Source organism: Mytilus californianus, unplaced genomic scaffold (genome assembly GCF_021869535.1).
Source record: "Mytilus californianus isolate M0D057914Y unplaced genomic scaffold, xbMytCali1.0.p SCAF_4, whole genome shotgun sequence".
NCBI classification, from domain to species: Eukaryota; Metazoa; Mollusca; class Bivalvia; order Mytilida; family Mytilidae; genus Mytilus; species Mytilus californianus.
Window position 1 is genome coordinate 39,836,156 of NW_026262690.1, and position 22,905 is coordinate 39,859,060.

A 22,905-nucleotide genomic window follows, 5' to 3' on the forward strand; every position below is an offset into this window, starting at 1 on the left:
CCACATGCTCTATCCGCTAACACTACATTACACATAAGTTGTATAAATTATATACAAAAACTAAGCGTCAAAGTTTGTACATTGTCTATTTCTCTCTCGTTACGCCATTCTAATTTTAGGAGTGAATGCAAGGTAAGCGTTTGTTTCCTTCGACATTATTATTAAAGTATTTCACAACTATAGAAATGTATTGATAGTACAAATGTATATGCTATAGTACATGTACATAGCAACATAGGAAATCATATGTTATTTTTCTGTATTATCATCTTCAAGATGCCTTCCAAAATCAAATACTGTACCAGCCAGGATTCGAAACCGTGACCCCTGTCACAGTAAGCGCTCTACCAACTGAGCTAACGCTAAAGTGGTTGGTAGAGTGGTGGTTCTTCTTTAGCTCAGTTGGTAGAGCGGTGGCTTACTGTGACAGGGGTTCCGGGATCGAATCATGGCTGGTACAGTAATGAATTTTGGAAGGCAAATCATGCTCTACGGATGCAAATTCAAATTCAGAAATTTGAATTATAGTGTTATAAAAATAGATATCAACATATTATGATCATACCCTGGCCTTGTAAGAGCTGAAAATAAATAACTTTGCTTAAGACAGGATGAAAATGAATATTCTGCAACACAAAAAAACATGGAAACAATAGTGTACAAATTTTCGCGCGGGAAGAAAATAAGCATATTCCAACAGATGAAAATGAAATCAATTTCAATACACAAAAAATCGGCATTTTTAGCATATGCAATGTTGACGACACATTTGCAACAAAGGCTTTTGCTTACTACTTAAGTTGACAAGCACAGACAGCGTATGCGTGTTCATTTGATACAAAGTTGGAATAAATGGAGTTCTTCACCCTTTTTATAGGTAACCATATTATAAGCAAAAATGTGCAAAAACTCGGAACGAAAAGTGCTACATGTGGGATAAATTCCGAGACACCATTACAGTAATATCCATGTGACGGTAAACCAACCTTATTACACTAAACCAACCTTTTTACACCCCTCCCCTTTCGTGCTCGAAGCTCTCTCTGTCCGCGACTGAAATGGATTTATCTTCATCAGATGGCTCAAAATGAAAAAAAATGAAGGCCAAAGATCTACAAATACTTGAATATTCAAAGAGCATTATATCCAAAATGGGTAAAGGGTGATGAAACATGTGTTAAATTTAAGTCAATATTTTTTTTCAGGTGGAACACGTCCTTGGCCGCGGTATAATTGGCGATGTCACAATTTTTATAATATTTTGCATACAACTTCGATATGTTAAAAATCGGGAAAATAATGCACTTATCCTTTTACTTTTTCAGAAAAATTATTGAACGAATTGCTTTAGAATAGAAGAACATTCATAAAGGATGCAGATAAAGTCACATTTAACAAAATTCCATGTATAAGTATTCAAAATGCTGATCATTCATGTGAAATATTACCGTGTATTTATCACCATTTTTAGAGCCCCGTCGACTAGCCCATGTCGACTAGTCGGCGGTGCTCTTTGTAATAACTGTCTGACTGTTTGCCCGTCTATCCATCGATTCACTGTGACAAAAAAATCTTTTAAGAGCTATTCCAAATGTTTCCCCGGTGTAAAAATTGGTGTTAGAAGTCGCAATTTTGAGTAACATCATCTTGCCACCATTTCAACAATAATCAAGATGCCGGTATGATATGCATTTCCAAATTCCAGTTGTCAGATCATTTTCAGTTAAATTTGGAGATAGATGTGGTGAAAACTATTATTTATGTTTTAAACATAAATTTTGAGGCATGTCTTCTTATGCTAAGATCTCAACAAATAAGATATATATGTGTAGTAAAATATTTCAAAGTGATCAAGCGTAAAGGGGAGTGAAAGCCAGTTTTGAAATTAGAAAAAGCTGCTTCTACCCTTTTTATCATTTCAAGTAGCTCATTGTAATATCTAAGAGACCGTATTGGCACTTTTTTTTCTAATATTCGACACGAAAGTAAAGGTCAAAAATTGTCATATTTCGTAGAAAGATCAGACCACTTATAAATTAAGCCCCCACACCTGTGACTAATACATCTATTGGCCCCAGTCCCATATATAAACTTTGGATTTTTAATCATTTTCTGAATTTTAGTTTTAAAGATTTATATATAGAACTCAAATGGACCATGCACTTCAATATTGATGTACTCGGATTTTTATAGATATTCTTCTAAGTCTGTAACTTTTCTGGACTTATAGTAAAATCAAGTCCAATTTTTGTAGAGAGAATTATTTATATGTTGATGATGATAAACAAACTATTATATCATTTATTAAAGTACGTATTGGCAAAGACATATATCACATTCTTTTCATTCTGCCTGAAATATCTAATCTATTTCATAAAATTCTTACAATTGTATCATTTATGGTGTTTTCACAGATTCTTTAGTATGTCTGTATTATATGTCTCTGGTATTAGTAATGGTATTTTAGAACCTCAGATGGTGTTTTTAAACCTGCCAATCAAGTTAACAAAGAATTTATAAATTGTGCAAATTGGACCATAGAAGATGAATTTGACTTTGTAAAGACAAAGACATATATTCATACTTCTAAATAACAGCCCGAGAATGTTAGATCTGTAAATTTGCGGAAGCAAATTTTTTGTTCTTCCCTGGCCGGGATTCGAACTCATGCTCTTGAGATATCGTGGCACCAAATAAGATAAGATACAAGATATTTTATTGTGCCAATCACGGCGCCCATTACTGAGCAGAATAATCATCGTTATTACAAAACAATTAATAATACAATACAATATAATATTTTGAATTGATAGAATAACAAAATAATTGGGTTATTAATGTTTAGTATGATTTTTTATAAAATAAGGTTTCAGGAATACAAATCAAATATAGAAAAAATAAAATAAAAGAAATCCTCAGCTGTGATAGGCCAGGGTTTATTACTAGAGACATACATTTTGCTTAATGTATTAATGTTGCCATTATGGCAAACCGTTTTTATATTTATTCCATTTTCAAGATATCTAATAAAGTTAAACAGATATCTATATAACTAAATAAGATATCTTATTAAACAGTCTATGAAGATATCTTATTTAAGTTAATAAGATAGCTTAATTAGGTTATAAGATATCTTATGTAGTTAAAAAGATATCTTGTTTATTTCAAAAGTTATCTTATAAAGTAAATAAGACATCCTATATACTTTTAAAGATATCTTATAAACTATACAAGATATCTTATAAAAAGTATTTGTTTAAAAGGTATCTTTAAAAAGATATAAGATATCTTATAAACTATATTAGATATCTTTTTTAGTTTACATGCCAAGAAATTGCCTCCGTTGAAATTTTGCAAACATCCCATAGAGCAAATTACATGGATGATTAATTTTGACCATTTGGTATATGGCTGTGTTTTAAGTGAGACGTACACGCGGGTCATAAATTAATTTATTGAATGAAATCAAATCTTTAACTACTAATTGATGCCGTAGGAGGTCGACCGGAATTTTTAGCGAGGATTTCTTGGCATGTAACAGACAGACAACTTAGGGTAAACATTCATAGAACCGAGACAAGGGGCAGTGGCAAATATTTCATGTATATTTTGAACACAAAGAGGATTACCCCGGTACCCTTTGCCAAAAATAATCTTCTTTTTCTTCTATTTGCCAACGGACTTTATGTTATGGATTGTAGTTTCACTTTCCATATTCGGTATGTATTCTAATTTAAGTTCCACGTAGTAAAAATCACGTGATTCAGGAATATAGTATCTTGGAGTTAGACTATTTCTTTCTTTTCGGGCGGAGACTCCAAGCAATCAACATGCATGTGTATAACGGCAATGAAGATTTTCTTATTAAATAAAAAAAGTTGCCTGTCCGGTACATGAATAGATCGGTTAGAAATCAAAGTTTTAATTTTAATTAGATAAGAGGGTTGAAAATAGAGAGCACAAAAAAAAGGGGGTGGGGGGTGGGGGTGTTCCACAGGGAATATTTCCTTCTTATATGAACTCTACATCTGAAAGGTTTAACTTTTTTTTATTTAATTGAAAGAGAGAAAAACAAATGTAAGACAAATTGTGAATGGTCTTTCTTCCTTTCTCCCGTAACAGACAGACAACTCAGGGTAAACATTCATAGAACCGACACAAGGGGCAGTGGCAAATATTTCAAGTATATTTTGAACACAAAGAGGATTACCCCGGTACCCTTTGCCAAAAATAATCTTCTTTTTCTTCTATTTGTCAACGGACTTTATGTTATGGATTGTAGTTTCACTTTCCATATTCGGTATTTATTCTAATTTAAGTTCCACGTAGTAAAAATCACGTGATTCAGGAATATAGTATCTTGGAGTTAGACTATTTCTTTCTTTTCGGGCGGGGACTCCAAGCAATCAACATGCATGTGTATAACGGCAATGAAGATTTTCTTATTAAATAAAAAAAGTTGCCTGTCCGGTACATGAATAGATCGGTTAGAAATCAAAGTTTTAATTTTAATTAGATAAGAGGGTTGAAAATAGAGAGCACAAAAAAAAAGGGGGTGGGGGTGGGGGTGTTCCACGGGGAATATTTCCTTCTTATATGAACTCTACATCTGAAAGGTTTAACTTTTTTTTATTTAATTGAAAGAGAGAAAAACAAATGTAAGACAAATTGTGAATGGTCTTTCTTCCTTTCTCCCGTAACAGACAGACAACTCAGGGTAAACATTCATAGAACCGACACAAGGGGCAGTGGCAAATATTTCAAGTATATTTTGAACACAAAGAGGATTACCCCGGTACCCTTTGCCAAAAATAATCTTCTTTTTCTTCTATTTGTCAACGGACTTTATGTTATGGATTGTAGTTTCACTTTCCATATTCGGTATTTATTCTAATTTAAGTTCCACGTAGTAAAAATCACGTGATTCAGGAATATAGTATCTTGGAGTTAGACTATTTCTTTCTTTTCGGGCGGGGACTCCAAGCAATCAACATGCATGTGTATAACGGCAATGAAGATTTTCTTATTAAATAAAAAAAGTTGCCTGTCCGGTACATGAATAGATCGGTTAGAAATCAAAGTTTTAATTTTAATTAGATAAGAGGGTTGAAAATAGAGAGCACAAAAAAAAAAGGGGGTGGGGGTGGGGGTGTTCCACGGGGAATATTTCCTTCTTATATGAACTCTACATCTGAAAGGTTTAACTTTTTTTTATTTAATTGAAAGAGAGAAAAACAAATGTAAGACAAATTGTGAATGGTCTTTCTTCCTTTCTCCCGTAACAGACAGACAACTCAGGGTAAACATTCATAGAACCGACACAAGGGGCAGTGGCAAATATTTCAAGTATATTTTGAACACAAAGAGGATTACCCCGGTACCCTTTGCCAAAAATAATCTTCTTTTTCTTCTATTTGTCAACGGACTTTATGTTATGGATTGTAGTTTCACTTTCCATATTCGGTATTTATTCTAATTTAAGTTCCACGTAGTAAAAATCACGTGATTCAGGAATATAGTATCTTGGAGTTAGACTATTTCTTTCTTTTCGGGCGGGGACTCCAAGCAATCAACATGCATGTGTATAACGGCAATGAAGATTTTCTTATTAAATAAAAAAAGTTGCCTGTCCGGTACATGAATAGATCGGTTAGAAATCAAAGTTTTAATTTTAATTAGATAAGAGGGTTGAAAATAGAGAGCACAAAAAAAAAAGGGGGTGGGGGTGGGGGTGTTCCACGGGGAATATTTCCTTCTTATATGAACTCTACATCTGAAAGGTTTAACTTTTTTTTATTTAATTGAAAGAGAGAAAAACAAATGTAAGACAAATTGTGAATGGTCTTTCTTCCTTTCTCCCGTAACAGACAGACAACTCAGGGTAAACATTCATAGAACCGACACAAGGGGCAGTGGCAAATATTTCAAGTATATTTTGAACACAAAGAGGATTACCCCGGTACCCTTTGCCAAAAATAATCTTCTTTTTCTTCTATTTGTCAACGGACTTTATGTTATGGATTGTAGTTTCACTTTCCATATTCGGTATTTATTCTAATTTAAGTTCCACGTAGTAAAAATCACGTGATTCAGGAATATAGTATCTTGGAGTTAGACTATTTCTTTCTTTTCGGGCGGAGACTCCAAGCAATCAACATGCATGTGTATAACGGCAATGAAGATTTTCTTATTAAATAAAAAAAGTTGCCTGTCCGGTACATGAATAGATCGGTTAGAAATCAAAGTTTTAATTTTAATTAGATAAGAGGGTTGAAAATAGAGAGCACAAAAAAAAAGGGGGTGGGGGTGGGGGTGTTCCACGGGGAATATTTCCTTCTTATATGAACTCTACATCTGAAAGGTTTAACTTTTTTTTATTTAATTGAAAGAGAGAAAAACAAATGTAAGACAAATTGTGAATGGTCTTTCTTCCTTTCTCCCGTAACAGACAGACAACTCAGGGTAAACATTCATAGAACCGACACAAGGGGCAGTGGCAAATATTTCAAGTATATTTTGAACACAAAGAGGATTACCCCGGTACCCTTTGCCAAAAATAATCTTCTTTTTCTTCTATTTGTCAACGGACTTTATGTTATGGATTGTAGTTTCACTTTCCATATTCGGTATTTATTCTAATTTAAGTTCCACGTAGTAAAAATCACGTGATTCAGGAATATAGTATCTTGGAGTTAGACTATTTCTTTCTTTTCGGGCGGGGACTCCAAGCAATCAACATGCATGTGTATAACGGCAATGAAGATTTTCTTATTAAATAAAAAAAGTTGCCTGTCCGGTACATGAATAGATCGGTTAGAAATCAAAGTTTTAATTTTATTTAGATAAGAGGGTTGAAAATAGAGAGCACAAAAAAAAAGGGGGTGGGGGGTGGGGGTGTTCCACAGGGAATATTTCCTTCTTATATGAACTCTACATCTGAAAGGTTTAACTTTTTTTTATTTGATTGAAAGAGAGAAAAACAAATGTAAGACAAATTGTGAATGGTCTTTCTTCCTTTCTCCCATGCCAAGAAATTGCCTCCGTTGAAATTTTGCAAACATCCCATAGAGCAAATTACATGGATGATTAATTTTGACCATTTGGTATATGGCTGTGTTTTAAGTGAGACGTACACGCGGGTCATAAATTAATTTATTGAATGAAATCAAATCTTTAACTACTAATTGATGCCGTAGGAGGTCGACCGGAATTTTTAGCGAGGATTTCTTGGCATGTAACAGACAGACAACTTAGGGTAAACATTCATAGAACCGAGACAAGGGGCAGTGGCAAATATTTCATGTATATTTTGAACACAAAGAGGATTACCCCGGTACCCTTTGCCAAAAATAATCTTCTTTTTCTTCTATTTGCCAACGGACTTTATGTTATGGATTGTAGTTTCACTTTCCATATTCGGTATGTATTCTAATTTAAGTTCCACGTAGTAAAAATCACGTGATTCAGGAATATAGTATCTTGGAGTTAGACTATTTCTTTCTTTTCGGGCGGAGACTCCAAGCAATCAACATGCATGTGTATAACGGCAATGAAGATTTTCTTATTAAATAAAAAAAGTTGCCTGTCCGGTACATGAATAGATCGGTTAGAAATCAAAGTTTTAATTTTAATTAGATAAGAGGGTTGAAAATAGAGAGCACAAAAAAAAGGGGGTGGGGGGTGGGGGTGTTCCACAGGGAATATTTCCTTCTTATATGAACTCTACATCTGAAAGGTTTAACTTTTTTTTATTTAATTGAAAGAGAGAAAAACAAATGTAAGACAAATTGTGAATGGTCTTTCTTCCTTTCTCCCGTAACAGACAGACAACTCAGGGTAAACATTCATAGAACCGACACAAGGGGCAGTGGCAAATATTTCAAGTATATTTTGAACACAAAGAGGATTACCCCGGTACCCTTTGCCAAAAATAATCTTCTTTTTCTTCTATTTGTCAACGGACTTTATGTTATGGATTGTAGTTTCACTTTCCATATTCGGTATTTATTCTAATTTAAGTTCCACGTAGTAAAAATCACGTGATTCAGGAATATAGTATCTTGGAGTTAGACTATTTCTTTCTTTTCGGGCGGGGACTCCAAGCAATCAACATGCATGTGTATAACGGCAATGAAGATTTTCTTATTAAATAAAAAAAGTTGCCTGTCCGGTACATGAATAGATCGGTTAGAAATCAAAGTTTTAATTTTAATTAGATAAGAGGGTTGAAAATAGAGAGCACAAAAAAAAAGGGGGTGGGGGTGGGGGTGTTCCACGGGGAATATTTCCTTCTTATATGAACTCTACATCTGAAAGGTTTAACTTTTTTTTATTTAATTGAAAGAGAGAAAAACAAATGTAAGACAAATTGTGAATGGTCTTTCTTCCTTTCTCCCGTAACAGACAGACAACTCAGGGTAAACATTCATAGAACCGACACAAGGGGCAGTGGCAAATATTTCAAGTATATTTTGAACACAAAGAGGATTACCCCGGTACCCTTTGCCAAAAATAATCTTCTTTTTCTTCTATTTGTCAACGGACTTTATGTTATGGATTGTAGTTTCACTTTCCATATTCGGTATTTATTCTAATTTAAGTTCCACGTAGTAAAAATCACGTGATTCAGGAATATAGTATCTTGGAGTTAGACTATTTCTTTCTTTTCGGGCGGAGACTCCAAGCAATCAACATGCATGTGTATAACGGCAATGAAGATTTTCTTATTAAATAAAAAAAGTTGCCTGTCCGGTACATGAATAGATCGGTTAGAAATCAAAGTTTTAATTTTAATTAGATAAGAGGGTTGAAAATAGAGAGCACAAAAAAAAAGGGGGTGGGGGTGGGGGTGTTCCACGGGGAATATTTCCTTCTTATATGAACTCTACATCTGAAAGGTTTAACTTTTTTTTATTTAATTGAAAGAGAGAAAAACAAATGTAAGACAAATTGTGAATGGTCTTTCTTCCTTTCTCCCGTAACAGACAGACAACTCAGGGTAAACATTCATAGAACCGACACAAGGGGCAGTGGCAAATATTTCAAGTATATTTTGAACACAAAGAGGATTACCCCGGTACCCTTTGCCAAAAATAATCTTCTTTTTCTTCTATTTGTCAACGGACTTTATGTTATGGATTGTAGTTTCACTTTCCATATTCGGTATTTATTCTAATTTAAGTTCCACGTAGTAAAAATCACGTGATTCAGGAATATAGTATCTTGGAGTTAGACTATTTCTTTCTTTTCGGGCGGGGACTCCAAGCAATCAACATGCATGTGTATAACGGCAATGAAGATTTTCTTATTAAATAAAAAAAGTTGCCTGTCCGGTACATGAATAGATCGGTTAGAAATCAAAGTTTTAATTTTATTTAGATAAGAGGGTTGAAAATAGAGAGCACAAAAAAAAAGGGGGTGGGGGGTGGGGGTGTTCCACAGGGAATATTTCCTTCTTATATGAACTCTACATCTGAAAGGTTTAACTTTTTTTTATTTGATTGAAAGAGAGAAAAACAAATGTAAGACAAATTGTGAATGGTCTTTCTTCCTTTCTCCCATGCCAAGAAATTGCCTCCGTTGAAATTTTGCAAACATCCCATAGAGCAAATTACATGGATGATTAATTTTGACCATTTGGTATATGGCTGTGTTTTAAGTGAGACGTACACGCGGGTCATAAATTAATTTATTGAATGAAATCAAATCTTTAACTACTAATTGATGCCGTAGGAGGTCGACCGGAATTTTTAGCGAGGATTTCTTGGCATGTAACAGACAGACAACTTAGGGTAAACATTCATAGAACCGAGACAAGGGGCAGTGGCAAATATTTCATGTATATTTTGAACACAAAGAGGATTACCCCGGTACCCTTTGCCAAAAATAATCTTCTTTTTCTTCTATTTGCCAACGGACTTTATGTTATGGATTGTAGTTTCACTTTCCATATTCGGTATGTATTCTAATTTAAGTTCCACGTAGTAAAAATCACGTGATTCAGGAATATAGTATCTTGGAGTTAGACTATTTCTTTCTTTTCGGGCGGAGACTCCAAGCAATCAACATGCATGTGTATAACGGCAATGAAGATTTTCTTATTAAATAAAAAAAGTTGCCTGTCCGGTACATGAATAGATCGGTTAGAAATCAAAGTTTTAATTTTAATTAGATAAGAGGGTTGAAAATAGAGAGCACAAAAAAAAAGGGGGTGGGGGTGGGGGTGTTCCACGGGGAATATTTCCTTCTTATATGAACTCTACATCTGAAAGGTTTAACTTTTTTTTATTTAATTGAAAGAGAGAAAAACAAATGTAAGACAAATTGTGAATGGTCTTTCTTCCTTTCTCCCGTAACAGACAGACAACTCAGGGTAAACATTCATAGAACCGACACAAGGGGCAGTGGCAAATATTTCAAGTATATTTTGAACACAAAGAGGATTACCCCGGTACCCTTTGCCAAAAATAATCTTCTTTTTCTTCTATTTGTCAACGGACTTTATGTTATGGATTGTAGTTTCACTTTCCATATTCGGTATTTATTCTAATTTAAGTTCCACGTAGTAAAAATCACGTGATTCAGGAATATAGTATCTTGGAGTTAGACTATTTCTTTCTTTTCGGGCGGGGACTCCAAGCAATCAACATGCATGTGTATAACGGCAATGAAGATTTTCTTATTAAATAAAAAAAGTTGCCTGTCCGGTACATGAATAGATCGGTTAGAAATCAAAGTTTTAATTTTAATTAGATAAGAGGGTTGAAAATAGAGAGCACAAAAAAAAGGGGGTGGGGGTGGGGGTGTTCCACGGGGAATATTTCCTTCTTATATGAACTCTACATCTGAAAGGTTTAACTTTTTTTTATTTAATTGAAAGAGAGAAAAACAAATGTAAGACAAATTGTGAATGGTCTTTCTTCCTTTCTCCCGTAACAGACAGACAACTCAGGGTAAACATTCATAGAACCGACACAAGGGGCAGTGGCAAATATTTCAAGTATATTTTGAACACAAAGAGGATTACCCCGGTACCCTTTGCCAAAAATAATCTTCTTTTTCTTCTATTTGTCAACGGACTTTATGTTATGGATTGTAGTTTCACTTTCCATATTCGGTATTTATTCTAATTTAAGTTCCACGTAGTAAAAATCACGTGATTCAGGAATATAGTATCTTGGAGTTAGACTATTTCTTTCTTTTCGGGCGGGGACTCCAAGCAATCAACATGCATGTGTATAACGGCAATGAAGATTTTCTTATTAAATAAAAAAAGTTGCCTGTCCGGTACATGAATAGATCGGTTAGAAATCAAAGTTTTAATTTTAATTAGATAAGAGGGTTGAAAATAGAGAGCACAAAAAAAAGGGGGTGGGGGTGGGGGTGTTCCACGGGGAATATTTCCTTCTTATATGAACTCTACATCTGAAAGGTTTAACTTTTTTTTATTTAATTGAAAGAGAGAAAAACAAATGTAAGACAAATTGTGAATGGTCTTTCTTCCTTTCTCCCGTAACAGACAGACAACTCAGGGTAAACATTCATAGAACCGACACAAGGGGCAGTGGCAAATATTTCAAGTATATTTTGAACACAAAGAGGATTACCCCGGTACCCTTTGCCAAAAATAATCTTCTTTTTCTTCTATTTGTCAACGGACTTTATGTTATGGATTGTAGTTTCACTTTCCATATTCGGTATTTATTCTAATTTAAGTTCCACGTAGTAAAAATCACGTGATTCAGGAATATAGTATCTTGGAGTTAGACTATTTCTTTCTTTTCGGGCGGGGACTCCAAGCAATCAACATGCATGTGTATAACGGCAATGAAGATTTTCTTATTAAATAAAAAAAGTTGCCTGTCCGGTACATGAATAGATCGGTTAGAAATCAAAGTTTTAATTTTATTTAGATAAGAGGGTTGAAAATAGAGAGCACAAAAAAAAAGGGGGTGGGGGGTGGGGGTGTTCCACAGGGAATATTTCCTTCTTATATGAACTCTACATCTGAAAGGTTTAACTTTTTTTTATTTGATTGAAAGAGAGAAAAACAAATGTAAGACAAATTGTGAATGGTCTTTCTTCCTTTCTCCCATGCCAAGAAATTGCCTCCGTTGAAATTTTGCAAACATCCCATAGAGCAAATTACATGGATGATTAATTTTGACCATTTGGTATATGGCTGTGTTTTAAGTGAGACGTACACGCGGGTCATAAATTAATTTATTGAATGAAATCAAATCTTTAACTACTAATTGATGCCGTAGGAGGTCGACCGGAATTTTTAGCGAGGATTTCTTGGCATGTAACAGACAGACAACTTAGGGTAAACATTCATAGAACCGAGACAAGGGGCAGTGGCAAATATTTCATGTATATTTTGAACACAAAGAGGATTACCCCGGTACCCTTTGCCAAAAATAATCTTCTTTTTCTTCTATTTGCCAACGGACTTTATGTTATGGATTGTAGTTTCACTTTCCATATTCGGTATGTATTCTAATTTAAGTTCCACGTAGTAAAAATCACGTGATTCAGGAATATAGTATCTTGGAGTTAGACTATTTCTTTCTTTTCGGGCGGAGACTCCAAGCAATCAACATGCATGTGTATAACGGCAATGAAGATTTTCTTATTAAATAAAAAAAGTTGCCTGTCCGGTACATGAATAGATCGGTTAGAAATCAAAGTTTTAATTTTAATTAGATAAGAGGGTTGAAAATAGAGAGCACAAAAAAAAAGGGGGTGGGGGTGGGGGTGTTCCACGGGGAATATTTCCTTCTTATATGAACTCTACATCTGAAAGGTTTAACTTTTTTTTATTTAATTGAAAGAGAGAAAAACAAATGTAAGACAAATTGTGAATGGTCTTTCTTCCTTTCTCCCGTAACAGACAGACAACTCAGGGTAAACATTCATAGAACCGACACAAGGGGCAGTGGCAAATATTTCAAGTATATTTTGAACACAAAGAGGATTACCCCGGTACCCTTTGCCAAAAATAATCTTCTTTTTCTTCTATTTGTCAACGGACTTTATGTTATGGATTGTAGTTTCACTTTCCATATTCGGTATTTATTCTAATTTAAGTTCCACGTAGTAAAAATCACGTGATTCAGGAATATAGTATCTTGGAGTTAGACTATTTCTTTCTTTTCGGGCGGGGACTCCAAGCAATCAACATGCATGTGTATAACGGCAATGAAGATTTTCTTATTAAATAAAAAAAGTTGCCTGTCCGGTACATGAATAGATCGGTTAGAAATCAAAGTTTTAATTTTATTTAGATAAGAGGGTTGAAAATAGAGAGCACAAAAAAAAAGGGGGTGGGGGGTGGGGGTGTTCCACAGGGAATATTTCCTTCTTATATGAACTCTACATCTGAAAGGTTTAACTTTTTTTTATTTGATTGAAAGAGAGAAAAACAAATGTAAGACAAATTGTGAATGGTCTTTCTTCCTTTCTCCCATGCCAAGAAATTGCCTCCGTTGAAATTTTGCAAACATCCCATAGAGCAAATTACATGGATGATTAATTTTGACCATTTGGTATATGGCTGTGTTTTAAGTGAGACGTACACGCGGGTCATAAATTAATTTATTGAATGAAATCAAATCTTTAACTACTAATTGATGCCGTAGGAGGTCGACCGGAATTTTTAGCGAGGATTTCTTGGCATGTAACAGACAGACAACTTAGGGTAAACATTCATAGAACCGAGACAAGGGGCAGTGGCAAATATTTCATGTATATTTTGAACACAAAGAGGATTACCCCGGTACCCTTTGCCAAAAATAATCTTCTTTTTCTTCTATTTGCCAACGGACTTTATGTTATGGATTGTAGTTTCACTTTCCATATTCGGTATGTATTCTAATTTAAGTTCCACGTAGTAAAAATCACGTGATTCAGGAATATAGTATCTTGGAGTTAGACTATTTCTTTCTTTTCGGGCGGAGACTCCAAGCAATCAACATGCATGTGTATAACGGCAATGAAGATTTTCTTATTAAATAAAAAAAGTTGCCTGTCCGGTACATGAATAGATCGGTTAGAAATCAAAGTTTTAATTTTAATTAGATAAGAGGGTTGAAAATAGAGAGCACAAAAAAAAAGGGGGTGGGGGTGGGGGTGTTCCACGGGGAATATTTCCTTCTTATATGAACTCTACATCTGAAAGGTTTAACTTTTTTTTATTTAATTGAAAGAGAGAAAAACAAATGTAAGACAAATTGTGAATGGTCTTTCTTCCTTTCTCCCGTAACAGACAGACAACTCAGGGTAAACATTCATAGAACCGACACAAGGGGCAGTGGCAAATATTTCAAGTATATTTTGAACACAAAGAGGATTACCCCGGTACCCTTTGCCAAAAATAATCTTCTTTTTCTTCTATTTGTCAACGGACTTTATGTTATGGATTGTAGTTTCACTTTCCATATTCGGTATTTATTCTAATTTAAGTTCCACGTAGTAAAAATCACGTGATTCAGGAATATAGTATCTTGGAGTTAGACTATTTCTTTCTTTTCGGGCGGGGACTCCAAGCAATCAACATGCATGTGTATAACGGCAATGAAGATTTTCTTATTAAATAAAAAAAGTTGCCTGTCCGGTACATGAATAGATCGGTTAGAAATCAAAGTTTTAATTTTATTTAGATAAGAGGGTTGAAAATAGAGAGCACAAAAAAAAAGGGGGTGGGGGGTGGGGGTGTTCCACAGGGAATATTTCCTTCTTATATGAACTCTACATCTGAAAGGTTTAACTTTTTTTTATTTGATTGAAAGAGAGAAAAACAAATGTAAGACAAATTGTGAATGGTCTTTCTTCCTTTCTCCCATGCCAAGAAATTGCCTCCGTTGAAATTTTGCAAACATCCCATAGAGCAAATTACATGGATGATTAATTTTGACCATTTGGTATATGGCTGTGTTTTAAGTGAGACGTACACGCGGGTCATAAATTAATTTATTGAATGAAATCAAATCTTTAACTACTAATTGATGCCGTAGGAGGTCGACCGGAATTTTTAGCGAGGATTTCTTGGCATGTAACAGACAGACAACTTAGGGTAAACATTCATAGAACCGAGACAAGGGGCAGTGGCAAATATTTCATGTATATTTTGAACACAAAGAGGATTACCCCGGTACCCTTTGCCAAAAATAATCTTCTTTTTCTTCTATTTGCCAACGGACTTTATGTTATGGATTGTAGTTTCACTTTCCATATTCGGTATGTATTCTAATTTAAGTTCCACGTAGTAAAAATCACGTGATTCAGGAATATAGTATCTTGGAGTTAGACTATTTCTTTCTTTTCGGGCGGAGACTCCAAGCAATCAACATGCATGTGTATAACGGCAATGAAGATTTTCTTATTAAATAAAAAAAGTTGCCTGTCCGGTACATGAATAGATCGGTTAGAAATCAAAGTTTTAATTTTAATTAGATAAGAGGGTTGAAAATAGAGAGCACAAAAAAAAAGGGGGTGGGGGTGGGGGTGTTCCACGGGGAATATTTCCTTCTTATATGAACTCTACATCTGAAAGGTTTAACTTTTTTTTATTTAATTGAAAGAGAGAAAAACAAATGTAAGACAAATTGTGAATGGTCTTTCTTCCTTTCTCCCGTAACAGACAGACAACTCAGGGTAAACATTCATAGAACCGACACAAGGGGCAGTGGCAAATATTTCAAGTATATTTTGAACACAAAGAGGATTACCCCGGTACCCTTTGCCAAAAATAATCTTCTTTTTCTTCTATTTGTCAACGGACTTTATGTTATGGATTGTAGTTTCACTTTCCATATTCGGTATTTATTCTAATTTAAGTTCCACGTAGTAAAAATCACGTGATTCAGGAATATAGTATCTTGGAGTTAGACTATTTCTTTCTTTTCGGGCGGGGACTCCAAGCAATCAACATGCATGTGTATAACGGCAATGAAGATTTTCTTATTAAATAAAAAAAGTTGCCTGTCCGGTACATGAATAGATCGGTTAGAAATCAAAGTTTTAATTTTAATTAGATAAGAGGGTTGAAAATAGAGAGCACAAAAAAAAGGGGGTGGGGGTGGGGGTGTTCCACGGGGAATATTTCCTTCTTATATGAACTCTACATCTGAAAGGTTTAACTTTTTTTTATTTAATTGAAAGAGAGAAAAACAAATGTAAGACAAATTGTGAATGGTCTTTCTTCCTTTCTCCCGTAACAGACAGACAACTCAGGGTAAACATTCATAGAACCGACACAAGGGGCAGTGGCAAATATTTCAAGTATATTTTGAACACAAAGAGGATTACCCCGGTACCCTTTGCCAAAAATAATCTTCTTTTTCTTCTATTTGTCAACGGACTTTATGTTATGGATTGTAGTTTCACTTTCCATATTCGGTATTTATTCTAATTTAAGTTCCACGTAGTAAAAATCACGTGATTCAGGAATATAGTATCTTGGAGTTAGACTATTTCTTTCTTTTCGGGCGGGGACTCCAAGCAATCAACATGCATGTGTATAACGGCAATGAAGATTTTCTTATTAAATAAAAAAAGTTGCCTGTCCGGTACATGAATAGATCGGTTAGAAATCAAAGTTTTAATTTTAATTAGATAAGAGGGTTGAAAATAGAGAGCACAAAAAAAAAGGGGGTGGGGGTGGGGGTGTTCCACGGGGAATATTTCCTTCTTATATGAACTCTACATCTGAAAGGTTTAACTTTTTTTTATTTAATTGAAAGAGAGAAAAACAAATGTAAGACAAATTGTGAATGGTCTTTCTTCCTTTCTCCCGTAACAGACAGACAACTCAGGGTAAACATTCATAGAACCGACACAAGGGGCAGTGGCAAATATTTCAAGTATATTTTGAACACAAAGAGGATTACCCCGGTACCCTTTGCCAAAAATAATCTTCTTTTTCTTCTATTTGTCAACGGACTTTATGTTATGGATTGTAGTTTCACTTTCCATATTCGGTATTTATTCTAATTTAAGTTCCACGTAGTAAAAATCACGTGATTCAGGAATATAGTATCTTGGAGTTAGACTATTTCTTTCTTTTCGGGCGGGGACTCCAAGCAATCAACATGCATGTGTATAACGGCAATGAAGATTTTCTTATTAAATAAAAAAAGTTGCCTGTCCGGTACATGAATAGATCGGTTAGAAATCAAAGTTTTAATTTTATTTAGATAAGAGGGTTGAAAATAGAGAGCACAAAAAAAAAGGGGGTGGGGGGTGGGGGTGTTCCACAGGGAATATTTCCTTCTTATATGAACTCTACATCTGAAAGGTTTAACTTTTTTTTATTTGATTGAAAGAGAGAAAAACAAATGTAAGACAAATTGTGAATGGTCTTTCTTCCTTTCTCCCATGCCAAGAAATTGCCTCCGTTGAAATTTTGCAAACATCCCATAGAGCAAATTACATGGATGATTAATTTTGACCATTTGGTATATGGCTGTGTTTTAAGTGAGACGTACACGCGGGTCATAAATTAATTTATTGAATGAAATCAAATCTTTAACTACTAATTGATGCCGTAGGAGGTCGACCGGAATTTTTAGCGAGGATTTCTTGGCATGTAACAGACAGACAACTTAGGGTAAACATTCATAGAACCGAGACAAGGGGCAGTGGCAAATATTTCATGTATATTTTGAACACAAAGAGGATTACCCCGGTACCCTTTGCCAAAAATAATCTTCTTTTTCTTCTATTTGCCAACGGACTTTATGTTATGGATTGTAGTTTCACTTTCCATATTCGGTATGTATTCTAATTTAAGTTCCACGTAGTAAAAATCACGTGATTCAGGAATATAGTATCTTGGAGTTAGACTATTTCTTTCTTTTCGGGCGGAGACTCCAAGCAATCAACATGCATGTGTATAACGGCAATGAAGATTTTCTTATTAAATAAAAAAAGTTGCCTGTCCGGTACATGAATAGATCGGTTAGAAATCAAAGTTTTAATTTTAATTAGATAAGAGGGTTGAAAATAGAGAGCACAAAAAAAAGGGGGTGGGGGGTGGGGGTGTTCCACAGGGAATATTTCCTTCTTATATGAACTCTACATCTGAAAGGTTTAACTTTTTTTTATTTAATTGAAAGAGAGAAAAACAAATGTAAGACAAATTGTGAATGGTCTTTCTTCCTTTCTCCCGTAACAGACAGACAACTCAGGGTAAACATTCATAGAACCGACACAAGGGGCAGTGGCAAATATTTCAAGTATATTTTGAACACAAAGAGGATTACCCCGGTACCCTTTGCCAAAAATAATCTTCTTTTTCTTCTATTTGTCAACGGACTTTATGTTATGGATTGTAGTTTCACTTTCCATATTCGGTATTTATTCTAATTTAAGTTCCACGTAGTAAAAATCACGTGATTCAGGAATATAGTATCTTGGAGTTAGACTATTTCTTTCTTTTCGGGCGGGGACTCCAAGCAATCAACATGCATGTGTATAACGGCAATGAAGATTTTCTTATTAAATAAAAAAAGTTGCCTGTCCGGTACATGAATAGATCGGTTAGAAATCAAAGTTTTAATTTTAATTAGATAAGAGGGTTGAAAATAGAGAGCACAAAAAAAAAGGGGGTGGGGGTGGGGGTGTTCCACGGGGAATATTTCCTTCTTATATGAACTCTACATCTGAAAGGTTTAACTTTTTTTTATTTAATTGAAAGAGAGAAAAACAAATGTAAGACAAATTGTGAATGGTCTTTCTTCCTTTCTCCCGTAACAGACAGACAACTCAGGGTAAACATTCATAGAACCGACACAAGGGGCAGTGGCAAATATTTCAAGTATATTTTGAACACAAAGAGGATTACCCCGGTACCCTTTGCCAAAAATAATCTTCTTTTTCTTCTATTTGTCAACGGACTTTATGTTATGGATTGTAGTTTCACTTTCCATATTCGGTATTTATTCTAATTTAAGTTCCACGTAGTAAAAATCACGTGATTCAGGAATATAGTATCTTGGAGTTAGACTATTTCTTTCTTTTCGGGCGGGGACTCCAAGCAATCAACATGCATGTGTATAACGGCAATGAAGATTTTCTTATTAAATAAAAAAAGTTGCCTGTCCGGTACATGAATAGATCGGTTAGAAATCAAAGTTTTAATTTTATTTAGATAAGAGGGTTGAAAATAGAGAGCACAAAAAAAAAGGGGGTGGGGGGTGGGGGTGTTCCACAGGGAATATTTCCTTCTTATATGAACTCTACATCTGAAAGGTTTAACTTTTTTTTATTTGATTGAAAGAGAGAAAAACAAATGTAAGACAAATTGTGAATGGTCTTTCTTCCTTTCTCCCATGCCAAGAAATTGCCTCCGTTGAAATTTTGCAAACATCCCATAGAGCAAATTACATGGATGATTAATTTTGACCATTTGGTATATGGCTGTGTTTTAAGTGAGACGTACACGCGGGTCATAAATTAATTTATTGAATGAAATCAAATCTTTAACTACTAATTGATGCCGTAGGAGGTCGACCGGAATTTTTAGCGAGGATTTCTTGGCATGTAACAGACAGACAACTTAGGGTAAACATTCATAGAACCGAGACAAGGGGCAGTGGCAAATATTTCATGTATATTTTGAACACAAAGAGGATTACCCCGGTACCCTTTGCCAAAAATAATCTTCTTTTTCTTCTATTTGCCAACGGACTTTATGTTATGGATTGTAGTTTCACTTTCCATATTCGGTATGTATTCTAATTTAAGTTCCACGTAGTAAAAATCACGTGATTCAGGAATATAGTATCTTGGAGTTAGACTATTTCTTTCTTTTCGGGCGGAGACTCCAAGCAATCAACATGCATGTGTATAACGGCAATGAAGATTTTCTTATTAAATAAAAAAAGTTGCCTGTCCGGTACATGAATAGATCGGTTAGAAATCAAAGTTTTAATTTTAATTAGATAAGAGGGTTGAAAATAGAGAGCACAAAAAAAAGGGGGTGGGGGGTGGGGGTGTTCCACAGGGAATATTTCCTTCTTATATGAACTCTACATCTGAAAGGTTTAACTTTTTTTTATTTAATTGAAAGAGAGAAAAACAAATGTAAGACAAATTGTGAATGGTCTTTCTTCCTTTCTCCCGTAACAGACAGACAACTCAGGGTAAACATTCATAGAACCGACACAAGGGGCAGTGGCAAATATTTCAAGTATATTTTGAACACAAAGAGGATTACCCCGGTACCCTTTGCCAAAAATAATCTTCTTTTTCTTCTATTTGTCAACGGACTTTATGTTATGGATTGTAGTTTCACTTTCCATATTCGGTATTTATTCTAATTTAAGTTCCACGTAGTAAAAATCACGTGATTCAGGAATATAGTATCTTGGAGTTAGACTATTTCTTTCTTTTCGGGCGGGGACTCCAAGCAATCAACATGCATGTGTATAACGGCAATGAAGATTTTCTTATTAAATAAAAAAAGTTGCCTGTCCGGTACATGAATAGATCGGTTAGAAATCAAAGTTTTAATTTTAATTAGATAAGAGGGTTGAAAATAGAGAGCACAAAAAAAAAGGGGGTGGGGGTGGGGGTGTTCCACGGGGAATATTTCCTTCTTATATGAACTCTACATCTGAAAGGTTTAACTTTTTTTTATTTAATTGAAAGAGAGAAAAACAAATGTAAGACAAATTGTGAATGGTCTTTCTTCCTTTCTCCCGTAACAGACAGACAACTCAGGGTAAACATTCATAGAACCGACACAAGGGGCAGTGGCAAATATTTCAAGTATATTTTGAACACAAAGAGGATTACCCCGGTACCCTTTGCCAAAAATAATCTTCTTTTTCTTCTATTTGTCAACGGACTTTATGTTATGGATTGTAGTTTCACTTTCCATATTCGGTATTTATTCTAATTTAAGTTCCACGTAGTAAAAATCACGTGATTCAGGAATATAGTATCTTGGAGTTAGACTATTTCTTTCTTTTCGGGCGGGGACTCCAAGCAATCAACATGCATGTGTATAACGGCAATGAAGATTTTCTTATTAAATAAAAAAAGTTGCCTGTCCGGTACATGAATAGATCGGTTAGAAATCAAAGTTTTAATTTTATTTAGATAAGAGGGTTGAAAATAGAGAGCACAAAAAAAAAGGGGGTGGGGGGTGGGGGTGTTCCACAGGGAATATTTCCTTCTTATATGAACTCTACATCTGAAAGGTTTAACTTTTTTTTATTTGATTGAAAGAAAGAAAAACAAATGTAAGACAAATTGTGAATGGTCTTTCTTCCTTTCTCCCATGCCAAGAAATTGCCTCCGTTGAAATTTTGCAAACATCCCATAGAGCAAATTACATGGATGATTAATTTTGACCATTTGGTATATGGCTGTGTTTTAAGTGAGACGTACACGCGGGTCATAAATTAATTTATTGAATGAAATCAAATCTTTAACTACTAATTGATGCCGTAGGAGGTCGACCGGAATTTTTAGCGAGGATTTCTTGGCATGTAACAGACAGACAACTTAGGGTAAACATTCATAGAACCGAGACAAGGGGCAGTGGCAAATATTTCATGTATATTTTGAACACAAAGAGGATTACCCCGGTACCCTTTGCCAAAAATAATCTTCTTTTTCTTCTATTTGCCAACGGACTTTATGTTATGGATTGTAGTTTCACTTTCCATATTCGGTATGTATTCTAATTTAAGTTCCACGTAGTAAAAATCACGTGATTCAGGAATATAGTATCTTGGAGTTAGACTATTTCTTTCTTTTCGGGCGGAGACTCCAAGCAATCAACATGCATGTGTATAACGGCAATGAAGATTTTCTTATTAAATAAAAAAAGTTGCCTGTCCGGTACATGAATAGATCGGTTAGAAATCAAAGTTTTAATTTTAATTAGATAAGAGGGTTGAAAATAGAGAGCACAAAAAAAAGGGGGTGGGGGGTGGGGGTGTTCCACAGGGAATATTTCCTTCTTATATGAACTCTACATCTGAAAGGTTTAACTTTTTTTTATTTAATTGAAAGAGAGAAAAACAAATGTAAGACAAATTGTGAATGGTCTTTCTTCCTTTCTCCCGTAACAGACAGACAACTCAGGGTAAACATTCATAGAACCGACACAAGGGGCAGTGGCAAATATTTCAAGTATATTTTGAACACAAAGAGGATTACCCCGGTACCCTTTGCCAAAAATAATCTTCTTTTTCTTCTATTTGTCAACGGACTTTATGTTATGGATTGTAGTTTCACTTTCCATATTCGGTATTTATTCTAATTTAAGTTCCACGTAGTAAAAATCACGTGATTCAGGAATATAGTATCTTGGAGTTAGACTATTTCTTTCTTTTCGGGCGGGGACTCCAAGCAATCAACATGCATGTGTATAACGGCAATGAAGATTTTCTTATTAAATAAAAAAAGTTGCCTGTCCGGTACATGAATAGATCGGTTAGAAATCAAAGTTTTAATTTTAATTAGATAAGAGGGTTGAAAATAGAGAGCACAAAAAAAAAGGGGGTGGGGGTGGGGGTGTTCCACGGGGAATATTTCCTTCTTATATGAACTCTACATCTGAAAGGTTTAACTTTTTTTTATTTAATTGAAAGAGAGAAAAACAAATGTAAGACAAATTGTGAATGGTCTTTCTTCCTTTCTCCCGTAACAGACAGACAACTCAGGGTAAACATTCATAGAACCGACACAAGGGGCAGTGGCAAATATTTCAAGTATATTTTGAACACAAAGAGGATTACCCCGGTACCCTTTGCCAAAAATAATCTTCTTTTTCTTCTATTTGTCAACGGACTTTATGTTATGGATTGTAGTTTCACTTTCCATATTCGGTATTTATTCTAATTTAAGTTCCACGTAGTAAAAATCACGTGATTCAGGAATATAGTATCT

The 22,905-nt window shown here is 34.7% G+C and overlaps 1 protein-coding gene across 1 annotated transcript in view; it reads right to left on the reverse strand.

Moving 5' to 3' along the window:
- Nucleotides 1-22,905, reverse strand: part of LOC127738005 (kyphoscoliosis peptidase-like) — a 55,290-nt gene that overhangs the window by 11,949 nt on the left and 20,436 nt on the right. The gene's annotated exons all lie outside the window — the stretch shown is intronic.